Consider the following 12,113-nt stretch of genomic DNA (forward strand, 5'->3'; position numbering starts at 1 on the left):
CTAGTGCCGCAATTAATGGCGGACAAATCCTTTTACATTTTTCCACATAAATACGGAATAACATCATAAATAGCTCTTACTTTTGGACGAGCTTCCATCAGAATCTTGGGCAAGTTGTCCTTTGTCCAAAAGAATAGTTGCTGGGTTGTAAAACGTCCTCTTCAACTTTGGAACTAGCAGCTAACAATAGCTATGTGGCGCAGACATGCCCAAATCTTCAAAACGCAATACTAAGGAAATTCCGAAAATCGCAATATACTCGCATAAACTGATATAACTCGGTTTAAAATAACTTCGTTATGATGTTTCTAACACCTATATCGAATTAAATTACAGACGGATATATCTAAGGCCGATAACTGAGCGTTTCAAAATGCCATCCTGAGGTCTTGCTTTGCGTCATGACGAACGTCGAAAAGAGAGCTCCCTCCATTCCTTGGGGCTTTATAAGGTCTGAGATCTGCCTAGAAACTCCATTCCAATTCTCATTGGTTACTGACATCCAGGGGAAGGCGCGTGCAGTTCATGTCGACCCATAGGATACATACAGAGCTTTAAACTGATCTGAGAACAGAGCCTCGTTTTCAGACCTTCGCAGTTCCTGTCATGAATTTAGCTGCAGAATGAGTTCTGTTTCACCCACAGACATAATTCAAACGGTTTTAGAAACTAGAGATTGTTTTCTATCCAATAGTAATAATAATATGCATATTGTACGAGCAAGAATTGAGTACGAGGCAGTTTAATTTGGGAACGATAAATGTCGAAGTTGAAACAGCACCCCCTATAGTGACAAGAAGGTAACAATGTCTACACTGTATTTCTGATCAATTTGATATTTTAATGGACAAAATGAGGTTTTCTTTCAAAAACAAGGGCATTTATAAGTGACCCCAAACTTTTGAACGGTAGTGTACATATGAGATAAGTAATGCGAGATATGTAAACACTCTGTGGTGTTATTACAGTGACTAGTGTTCCATTTATTAAAGTGGCCAATGATATCAAGTCTGTAGGTAGGCAGCCGCCTCTCTGTGCTAGAGGTCAACCGATTATGATTTTTCAACGCCGATACCGAATATTGGAACACCAAAAAATGCCGATACTGATTAATCAGCCTTTTAAAATATTTTTTAAAACTTAATACATCAATAAAATCAATTTAGTCTCAAATAAATAATGAAACATGTTCAATTTGGTTTAAATAATGCAAAAACAAAGTGTTGGAGAAAGTAAAAGTGCAATATGTGGGATGTAAAAAAGCTAACGTTTAAATTCCTTGCTCAGAACATGAGAACATATGAAAGCTGGTGGTTCCTTTTAACATGAGTCTTCAATATTCCCAGGTAAGAAGTTTTAGGTTGTAGTTATTTTAGGACTATTTCTCTATACGATTTGTATTTCATATACCTTTGACTATTGGATGTTATAATATGTACTTTAGTATTGCCAGCCTAATCTCGGGAGTTGATAGGCTTGAAGTCATAAACAGCGCAATGCTTGAAGCATTGCGAAGAGCTGCTAGCGAACGCAGTAAAGTGCTGTTTTAATGAATGCTTACGAGCCTGCTGCTGCCTACCACCGCTCAGTCAGACTGCTCTATCAAATCATAGACTTAATTATAATATAATAACACACAGAAATACGAGCCTTAGGTCATTAATATTGTCAAATTCAGAAACTATCATTTTTTTAAACAAAATGTTTATTCTTTCAGTGAAATACGGAACCGTTCCGTATTTTATCTAACGGGTGGCATCCATAAGTCTAAATATTGCTGTTACATTGCACAACCTTCAATGTTATGTCATAATTATGTAAAATTCTGGCAAATTAGTTCGCAACGAGCCAGGCGGCCCAAACTGCTGCATATACCCTGACTCTGTTGCACAGAACGCAAGAGAAGTGACACAATTTCCCTAGTTAAAATAAATTCATGTTAGCAGGCAATATTAACTAAATATGCAGGTTTAAAAATATATACTTGTGTATTGATTTTAAGAATGGCGTTGATGTTTATGGTTAGGTACACATTGGTGCAACGACAGCGCTTTTTTTCGCGAATGCGCTTGTTAGCCTGTCTGGTATCCCACCTCGACAGCAGCCAGTGAAATTGCAGGGCGCCGAATTCAAAGAAACTTCTTGTAAATCCAGCCACAGTTTCCGATTTCAAATAGGCTTTACGGCGAAAGCACACTTTGCGATTTATGTTAGGTCAGCGCCTAGACACAGAAACCCGTACAGCCATTTTCCAACCAAGGAGAGTGTCACGAAAGTCAGAAATAGCATTAAAATTAATCACTTACCTTTGATCTTCATCTGGTGGCACTCCCAGGTCTCCATGTTAGACAACAAATGTTTGTTTTGTTCGATAAAGTTCATCATGTCCAAATACCTCTGTTTTGTTGGTGCGTTTAGTTCAGAAATCCAAAGGCACAATGCGCGCTCTCAACACCAAGACGAGAAGTCAAGAAAGTACAATAAAAGATAGTAGAAACATGTCAAACGATGTTTAAAATCAATCCTCAGGTAGTTTTTGTCATAAATAATCAATAATATTTCAACCGGACAAAAGCTTCGTCAATGGAAAAGGTAAACAAGAAATGCGCGCTCCCGATCACGTGCTTGGTTCATGTCTGGAAATTTCCACTGTCCTCTCATTGAAAGCGGTGCATCTCCCTCATTTTTCAGAGTAAAAGCCTGAAACAATGCCTAAACTGACTCTGACAGCATGTCTCAAGCTAGCCATGTTTCCGTGAAACAGAGTATGTTACAATCCTGGATATCTCTTTGGAAAGCAACTCTTGCCCTGATTTCGTCAACTTTCTTAACTAGGACTTGACATTAGCGAGTATTATACTCTGCGGTGGTTGGTGTTAGCGAGTAGTATAGCGAGTAGTATACCAAGCGGTGGTTGGTGTGCGCGCATCCGAAGCCTCACTAGAAGGCCGCTCCTACACTCTCTCCTCCGGCGGCGTTATTTTGGGTCGGCCTCTGGAATCAGTTCAAATGCCCTGGGAGGTGCAGACAAAAGGATCACAGTACACTCATCCTCTTCATACAACACCCTTTCTGCCAGTCACATTCTGTTAAAGGTCCCCAGAGCACACACATCCCTGGGTCGCTCCTCTTTTCAATCCGATGTAGCTAGCGACTGGAACGAGCTGCAACAAACACTCAAACTGAACAGTTTTATCTCAATCTCTTCATTCAAAGACTCAATCATGGACGCTCTTACTGACAGTTGTGGATGCTTTGCGTGATGTATTGTTGTCTCCATCTTCTTGCCCTTTTTGCTGTTGTCTGTTTTGTGCTGCTAACCATGTTGCTACCATGTTGTTATCATGTTGTGTTGCTGCTATGTTGTCTTAGGTCTCTCTTTATGTCGTGTCGTGGTGTCTCTCTTGTCATTATGTTTTTTTCATCCCAGCCCCCATCCCCGCAGGAGGCCTTTTGACTTTTGGTCGGCCATCATTGTAAATAAGAATTTGTTCTTGACGCTACGGATCCCGTTACCGGGATCATTTATCAACAACAACCGCTAAACTGCAGAGCTCCAAATAAATAAATAAAAATACAAAAAATATTTATCATGAAAGCCTTAAATTAGCTTGGTCACGAAAGTCAGAAAAGCAATAAAATTAATCGCTTACCTTTGATAATATTCGGATGTTTGCACTCACGAGACTCCCAGTTACACAATAAATGTTGTTTTTGTTCGATAAAGATTAGTTTTATAACCAAAAACCGCCATTTGGTTTCCGTGTTATGTTCAGAAAACCACAGGCTCGTTCTGGTCCTGAAGGGCAAACGAAAATTCCAAAAAGTATCCGTAATGTTCGTAGAAACATGTCAAAGGTTTTTTATAATCAATCCTCAGGTTGTTTTTAACATACATAATCGATGATATTTCAACCGGACGGTAAACTGTTCAATACGACAGAGAAAGAAAATGTCGAGCCACATCTCTCCTGCGTAGGAACTAATCAAAGGACACCTGACGCGTTTTGATAAATCTCGCTAATTTTTCAAAATAAAAGCTTGAAACTATGTCTAAAGCCTGGTCACAGCCTGAGGAAGCCATTGGAAAAGGAATCTGGTTGATACCCCTTTAAATGGAGGGGCAGGCAATGGAACAGGGATATATATTTTTTTAAATGTACCAGCAAAATGTACCTAGCTGTCTTCTACAAATTGTTCTCTAACCAGTGATTTACACATTATTCCCAGATTCCATGTGGTTTTTGAGCTGTTATTTTTAACAGGATGGGCAACCTCTCCACTCTCTCACATTTATTGATTTCAAAGTGATAAACGATAAAGTGATTGACAAAACATTGTTGTGTTTCTGTTTTTAGTGACCCCGTATCAAAATGCAAAATTCCACAATGGAGCTGACTGTTCTGCAGGTTGTACTCTAACCAGTGACGTAACAATATACCCAGTTTCCATGTGTTTTTTGAGTTGTGGTATTTTCAACAGTGCTATTTATCAATTCAGTGCCTTTCATAAAGTATTCAAACTCCATGACTTTTTCCACATTATGTTACATTACATCCTTATTCTAAAATTGATTAAAATAATCCTCAGCAATCTACACACGATACCCCATAATGAAAAAGCAAAAACAGGTTTAGATTTTCTTTTGTGCAAATGTATTAAGATTAAAAACAGATACTTTATTCACTTAAGTGTTCAGACACTTTGTTATGAGACTCAACATTGAACTAAGGTCATTCTGTTTCCATTGATCATCTTTGAGATGTTTCTACAACTTGATTGGAGTCCACCTGTGGTAAATCCAATTGATTGGACAGGATTTGGAAAGGCACACACCTGTCTAGATAAGGTCCCAAAGTTGACAGTGCATTTCAGAGTGAAAAAACCAAGCCATGATGTTGAAGGAATTGTCCGTAGAGCTCCGAGACAGGGTTGTCGAGGCACAGATCTTGGGAAGGGTACCAAAACATTTATGCAGCATTGAAGTTCCCCTAGGACACAGTTGCCTCCATCAATCGTAAGTGGAATATGTTTGTAACCACCAAGACTCTTCCAAGAGCTGGCTGCCCGGACAAATTGAGCAATCTGGGGAGAAGGGCCTTGGTCAGGGAGGTGACCAAGAACCCGATGGTCACTCTGACAGAGCTCCAGAGTTCTTCTGTGGAGAGGGGAGAACCTTCCAGAAGTACGAAAATCTCTGCAGCACTCCACCAATCAGGCCTTTTATGGTAGAGTGGCCAGATACCATCCACTCCTCAGTAAAAGACACATGACGGTCCGCTTGGAGTTTTCCAAAGGTAACCTAAAGTACTCTCAGACAATGAGAAACAAGATTCTCTGGTCTGATGAAACAAAGATCAAAACTCTTTGGCCTGAATGCCAAGTTTCACGTCTGGAGAACACCTGGCACCATCCATACGGTGAAGCATGGTGGTGGCAGAATCATGCTGTGGGGATATTTTTCATCGACAGGGACTGGGAGACTAGTCAGGTTCGAGGCAAAGATGAATGGTGCGTAGTACAGAGAGATCCTTGATGAAAACCTGCTCCAGAGCGCTCAGTACCTCAGACTGGGGCAAAGGTTCACATTCCAACAGGACAATGACCCTAAGCACACAGCCAAGGAAACGCAGGAGTGGCTTCAGGACAAGTCTCTGAATTTTCTTGAGTGGCCCGGCCTTGAACCCGATCTCTGGAGAGACCTGAAAATAGCTGTGTAGCAATGCTCCTTATCCAACTTGACAGAGTTTGAGAGCATCTGCAGAGAACAATGGGAGAAACTAGATTTGTATTTTATCCATTTCAGAACTTCACAAAAGGTGGAAAAAGACAAGGGGTCTGAACTTTCCGAAGGCACTGGATGACTTGTCAATAAGAAGTGTTTTCAGCAACATTTCCCACTGGTATTGTACTCAAGGTAAAAACAGCTGAATGAATCTTAAAAACGTGCTGTGATTTAAATTTATTTTGATTTACCTGAATTCACCAACACAGATTTGCCCTGCCTAGTCATTGGCGTTGTTTGTAGGATGCATGGAATCAGGCAAGGAAGTGCTAAGTGCTAATCTCCCTCGCAGCAGTGAACTATGCGGTTGCATTCCTCCAAGAGTTGTTCACAATTAAGTCCTGTTTGCGGCCGCAACTAGACCTTGTTTCAAAGCTATCAATAAATCGTATTTGTATGCCTAGCAAGTCACAAATGACAGCTCAAATAAGCCCCCTATGGTGAACGAGAGGCTTGTAGAATCATGATTCTGTCAAGTTTTAAGTTCATCATTCACCAGTAGTGGGTCCTGCGTGCTCTGGGCATTACTGAATCAAATGAACAAAATTAGTCGAAAGATTTGTTCTTTTGACCGAACGAGTTGAAAAGATCTGAGGCAATAAAAGCTGAACTTCCCATCACTACAACCACCGCTGCAGGGTCAGTTTTCTTGGTTGGGTCAAAAGACATGGGTTATGTGCTAATACCTAACCTCAAAAGGGTCCTGTGCAAATAATGCTGAAATTACAAAACCAGCTATTTAGACTGCCCTTAATACTACCCACCTAATCATTGATAACTATATAATTGTTTTTGCCCTATCGGAATTAGGTTACGTTGCCTTTAAGGTTATAATCAAACCTAACTCCTTTAACTTGGTTGACAGTTAGGCTGTGTTGGAAAATGAGTGTCCTATTTCAATGTGTTCCTATATCCAACAGTGTGGTGTTTAACTTAGGCCAAAGCTAGAGTCAGCAATGCACGAAGTACGCTAAATAACAATATCGGTCCGACTCATACAACCACTAAGAGCGTGAAGTGTGAGCCTACACTTCTGTGCTGTTGTCCAGCGGAGCTTCACGTGGCAGCACAGTGAAGCATACCTGTGCAGATACTTTGTGTGAGTTCGTCTTGCATCGCGCTCATCTGCAATCTTATCGGTTCATCCTGCTGCTTGTGGCAACGGCATAGTACACAATCTTAATATTACCCTTCATTCAACCATAACCATAATCTTTACCTTACCCTTTAATATTTAACCAATTAACACAGAAATGTATGATTACAATAAATGGACATCAAAATATTTACCATGTAATCAGTCCACACAAGAAATGGTAGCCGTAGTATTGATCATTTTGCTATTTTTCTGACAGCTCGCGGAGCGTATCCCCACATAACCAACCCCGAGGGAGAAGACACAACATTGATGATAAGGCTTCCTTGGAAGGGGTAAAGGTAAATTCACATACCGGTAGTCATATTAAAAACAGAGGAGGTCATTTCTGACGGTTCTTTTTGTTGAGGAAGTGTTCTATTGAGTTCAGTCTTGATAATTTTGTAAAATATGAATTGGGTTATGTGCATACAACAGACATACAGTATTTATACCTATTTCAGTACATTTTCTTTTGTCATGGTGTCCTTTAATCTGTTTAGGCTACCACAATTCTAATCTCTGATATGAGGCAATTGGACCAACAAATGTGCGCATGCTCTGTGGAAGCTGTATTTCTTAGTGGTAACAATGGGATATAACACAGATTTCAGTGTGACCATAATCTTGATTGCAATGAAAAAGCCACAAGAATAAAGCAGGAGAACATCTGAACTCACATCGGAACTGTGTGAAGTCATCATTGTTTAAGTTTTCTATGTCCTCACCAATGGGGATCATTATGTGCATGCAAGGAGATCACCTCATGTTTATACGGCTGTCGATGTTTGTTGCAATGTCCCCTTGATGCTTATTTTGACCACTTCCATCTCTGGATGGGGTGGCCATTCAGATACAGAAATTGCTGATGTTTAGTATTGGGCAATGTTTCATAAAAATTCATATTATTGGCTGTGGTCTGATTCCTGAAACAAGACAAAATTGAGGCTAATTCGGGGTCCAGAGCCGTGATAGTCCGACAACGCATTGTGACATAGCTATGCGGCTCTGAGACCACGGTCCATCGGGGGGACACAGACCGACAGCGCACCTCCCCAAAATTCACATACGTGGCGTCTATTCATTCTTAATGTTGTGACAGTTGGAGAAACAGCTTGAGCCGCGCTGAGAATTTGAAACAAATGAAATGTTCAATAACGCGGACTCGAACAAGGTTTGGACTCTGATTAGCGCTTTAACTCTTTCAATAGTTTTGCATTTATATTGCACACTTAATTACTGAATGTATTTCATGATTTCAAATCAAATTTTATTGGTCACATGCACATTGTTAGCAGATGTGTAGCGAAATGCTTGTGCATCTAGTTCCGACAATGCAGTAATATCTAACAAGTAATCTAACAAATTTACTACAACTACCTTATACACACATGTAAAGGGATGAATAAGAATATGTACATATAAATATATGGATGGGTTATGGCCGTGCGGCATAGGCAAAATCAATCAATCAATCAAGTTTATTTTATATAGCCCTTCGTACATCAGCTAATATCTCGAAGTGCTGTACAGAAACCCAGCCTAAAACCCCAAACAGCAAGCAATGCAGGTGTAGAAGCACGTCGATGGTATAGAATACAGTATATACATATGAGATGAGTAATGTAGGATATGTAAACGTTATTTAAAGTGACTAGTGATAACTTTAAGTCCATTTATTAAAGTGGCTAGAGATTTGAGTCAGTATGTTGGTAGCAGCCTCTATGTTAGTGACAGTCTGATGGCCTTGAGATAGAAGCTGTTTTTCAGTCTCTCGGTCCCAGCTTTGATGCACCTATACTGACCTCGCCTTCTGGATGATAGCGGGGTGAACAGGCAATGGCTCGGGTGGTTGTTGTCCTAGATCTGTTTGGCCTTCCTGTGACATCGGGTGCTGTAGGTGCCCTGGATGGCAGGTAGTTTGCCCTCAATTATGCGTTGTGCAAACCACACTATCCTCTGGAGAGCCTTGCGGTTGAGGGCGGTGCAGTTGCCGTACCAGGCGGTCATACAGCCCGACAGGATGCTCTCGATTGTCCACCTGTAAAGGTTTGAGTGTTTTTGGTGACAAGTCAAATTTCTTCAGCCTCCTGAGGTTGAAGAGTCGCTGCTGCGCCTTCTTCACCACGCTGTCTGTGTGGGTGGACCACTTCAGTTTGTCTGTGATATGTACGCCGAGGACTTTAACGTTCCACCTTCTCCTCTTCTTGCCCATCGATGTGGATGGGAGGTGCTCCCTCTCCTGTTTCCTGAAGTCCACAATAATCTCCTTTGTTACGTTGACGTTGAGTGTGAGGTTATTTTTCCTGACACCACACTCCGAGGGCCCTCACCTCCTCCCTGTAGGCTGTCTCGTCGTTGTTGGTAATCAAGCCAACCACTGTATTGTTGTCTGCAAACTTGATGATTGAGTTGGAGGCGGGCATGGTCACGTAGTCATGGGTGAACAGGAAGTACAGGAGAGGGCTGAGAACGCACCCTTGTGGGTCCCCAGTGTTGAGGATCAGCAGCGTGGAGATGTTGTTTCCTACCTTCACCACCTGGGGGCGGCCGTCCGCTGGAGTTAATGACGAGTTTGGAAGGTACTATGGTGTTGAATGCTGAGCTGTAGTCAATGAACAGCATTCTTACCTAGGTATTCCTCTTGTCCAGATGGGATTGTGCAGTGTGATGGCGATTGCATCGTCAGTGGACCTATTGGGGCGGTAAGCAAATTGGAGTGGGTCTAGGGTATCGGGTAGGGTGAAGGTGATATGATCCTTGACTAGTCTCTCAAAGCACTTCATGATGACAGAAGTGAGTGCAACAGGGCAGTAGTCATTTAGTTCAGTTACCTTGGCTTTCTTTGGTACAGGAACAATGGTGGCCATCTTGAAGCATGTGTGGACAGCAGACTGGGATAAGGATTGATTATGTCTGTCAACACACCATCCATCTGGCCTGCGCATGTTCTGAGGACGCGGCTAGGGGTGACGTCTGGGCCGGCAGCCTTGCGAGGGAAAGCACGTTTTAAATGTTTTTCTCACGTTGGCTGCGGTGAAGGACAGCCCACAGGCTTTGGTAGCGGGCCGTGTCAGTAGCACTGTATTGTCCTCAAAGCGAGCAAGTTGTTTAATTTGTCTGGGAGTAAGACGTCAATGTCCGCGACGGTGCTTGTTTCCTTTTTGTAATACACGGCTGTGTCTAATCGAAGAGAGTTCTCTTGGAAGATAATGCGGTTGGCATTTGATAGTAAGGAATTCTAGGTCAGGTGAACAAAAGGACTTGAGTTCCTGTATGATGTTGTGATTACACCATGAAATTTTAAATTGAAGTCAATGAATATTGACTTTGTAGACTCTACACTTAACTTCTTATCCGGTGAAATCCGGTGAAATTGCATAGCGCGAAATTCAAACTACAGTATTATATATATTTAACTTTCATAAAATCACAAGTGTAATACAACAAAATAAAGCTTAACTTCTTGTTAGTCCAGCCACTGTCAGATTTCAAATAGGCTTTACGGCGAAAGCACACCATGCGATTATCTGAGGACAGCGCCCCGCATACAAACACATGAAAAACATATTTCAAACAGGCAGGTGTGATACGAAAGTCAGAAATAGCGATATAAAAAATGCCTTGACTTTGATCATCATCTTCTTCTGTTGGCACTCCAAAAGGTCCCAGTTACATCACAAATGGTCCTTTTGTTCTATAATGTCCTTCTTTATATCCATAGAAACTCAGTTTAGCTGGCGCGCTTCAGTCAATAATCCACCCAGTTTCCCTCCATCAAAATGCATAGAAAATGAATCCCAAACGTTACTAATAAACTTTTCCAAACAAGTCAAACAACGTTTATAATCAAACCTTAGGTACCCTAATACGTAAATTAACGATAAAATTTAAGACGGAGAATCGTTATTGTCTTTACCGGAGAAAAATACCAAAGACCGCGCTCTCTTCCACGCACTTGGAAACACTACAGCCAAAATGGGAGCCACATTGAAAAACTACAATTTCTGGCTCGTTTTTCCAAAAACCAGCCTGAAACTCTTTCTAAAGACTGTTGACATCTAGTGGAAGCCCTAGAAACTGCAATCTGGGAGGACTTGGCCTTATAATAAAAGTGAGCCATTGAAAATAGTGGCAGGCTGAATTTTTTTGGGGGTGGGGGGTTTGTCCTCGGGGTTTCGCCTGCCATATCAGTTCTGTTATACTCACAGATATAATTGTAACAGTTTTAGAAACTTTAGAGTGTTTTCTATCCAAATCTACCAATTATATGCATATCCTAGCTTCTGGGCCTGAGTAACAGGCAGTTTACTCTGGGCACACTTTTCATCCGGATGTCAAAATACTGCCCCCTACCCAGGAGAGGTATTCGAGTAAGTAAGCACAACAGTCAGTAAAATGCATTCCATCACAGCGTTGCCCCTGTCTTTTAGTTTACTTACATTCAAAGAGGTACAGTTAAAGGAAATTTCCACCCCAAAAATATGTATTTTATTTATTAACTTCATTAGTCCATGGTTGAAATAGCCCCAAAAGGGTTTACATGTCAGCTATCAAGTTTTCAAGATGTATTACTCTCAAAATACAGAAATGGAGCCGGTATGATGAATAATGAATCATATGATGCAAAATGTATCATACTGGCTGTATTTCCGGGCATGATTTGAAAGCTTGCTTTATTGCCAACATGACTAGCTAAGCCATACAATATGATCTTAGTGTTAGACATTCACAAGGCATTTCAAAGAAATGGATCGTATTTTGTTGCATTTAGAAAGGAGTAATGAGTGCATTCAGGTGCGTGTGTCCCGGTGAATTTTCTTTACAATCAACAAACAGGCTCATTCTGTTCAGAACAACCCAAGGTATGATGCCATGTCATCTTGTAACTGTACATCAAACATAGTGATGATCATAAACGTAGACACTGTATATTACATGAGTTAGAAGATTTGGAAATGTGCAGTGCACGTTTGGACTCACGCGTTTGGCTTGCTTGTATGACATTGTAGCGGTATTTATTATTATCCTCTATCTCATCTTTCCAATACATAGTCATTTTAATTGACGTTGTTTCCCTCACTCGGACAACAAAACATTTGTTAAAGTTCCCCAATTACCGGGGAGGATGGGTGCAACTTCTTATAGCGCGCAGTGCTTAAGTTCAGAAAGGCCATCAGTCAAAACCCATAC

General features: G+C 41.1%; 1 protein-coding gene across 2 annotated transcripts in view; it reads left to right on the forward strand.

Moving 5' to 3' along the window:
* The window catches only part of LOC139542010 (zinc finger protein 518A-like), a 36,797-nt gene that overhangs the window by 7,223 nt on the left and 17,461 nt on the right, over positions 1 to 12,113 (forward strand). Inside the window, exon 2 of one of the 2 annotated variants that reach the window (XM_071346988.1) lies at positions 7,141 to 7,222. The exons of the other annotated variant lie outside the window; for it this stretch is intronic. The gene's annotated coding sequence lies outside the window, so the exon portion shown is untranslated. The remainder of the gene's footprint in view (positions 1 to 7,140; positions 7,223 to 12,113) is intronic. 2 annotated transcript variants of the gene reach the window in all.

Source organism: Salvelinus alpinus, chromosome 17 (genome assembly GCF_045679555.1).
Source record: "Salvelinus alpinus chromosome 17, SLU_Salpinus.1, whole genome shotgun sequence".
NCBI classification, from domain to species: Eukaryota; Metazoa; Chordata; class Actinopteri; order Salmoniformes; family Salmonidae; genus Salvelinus; species Salvelinus alpinus.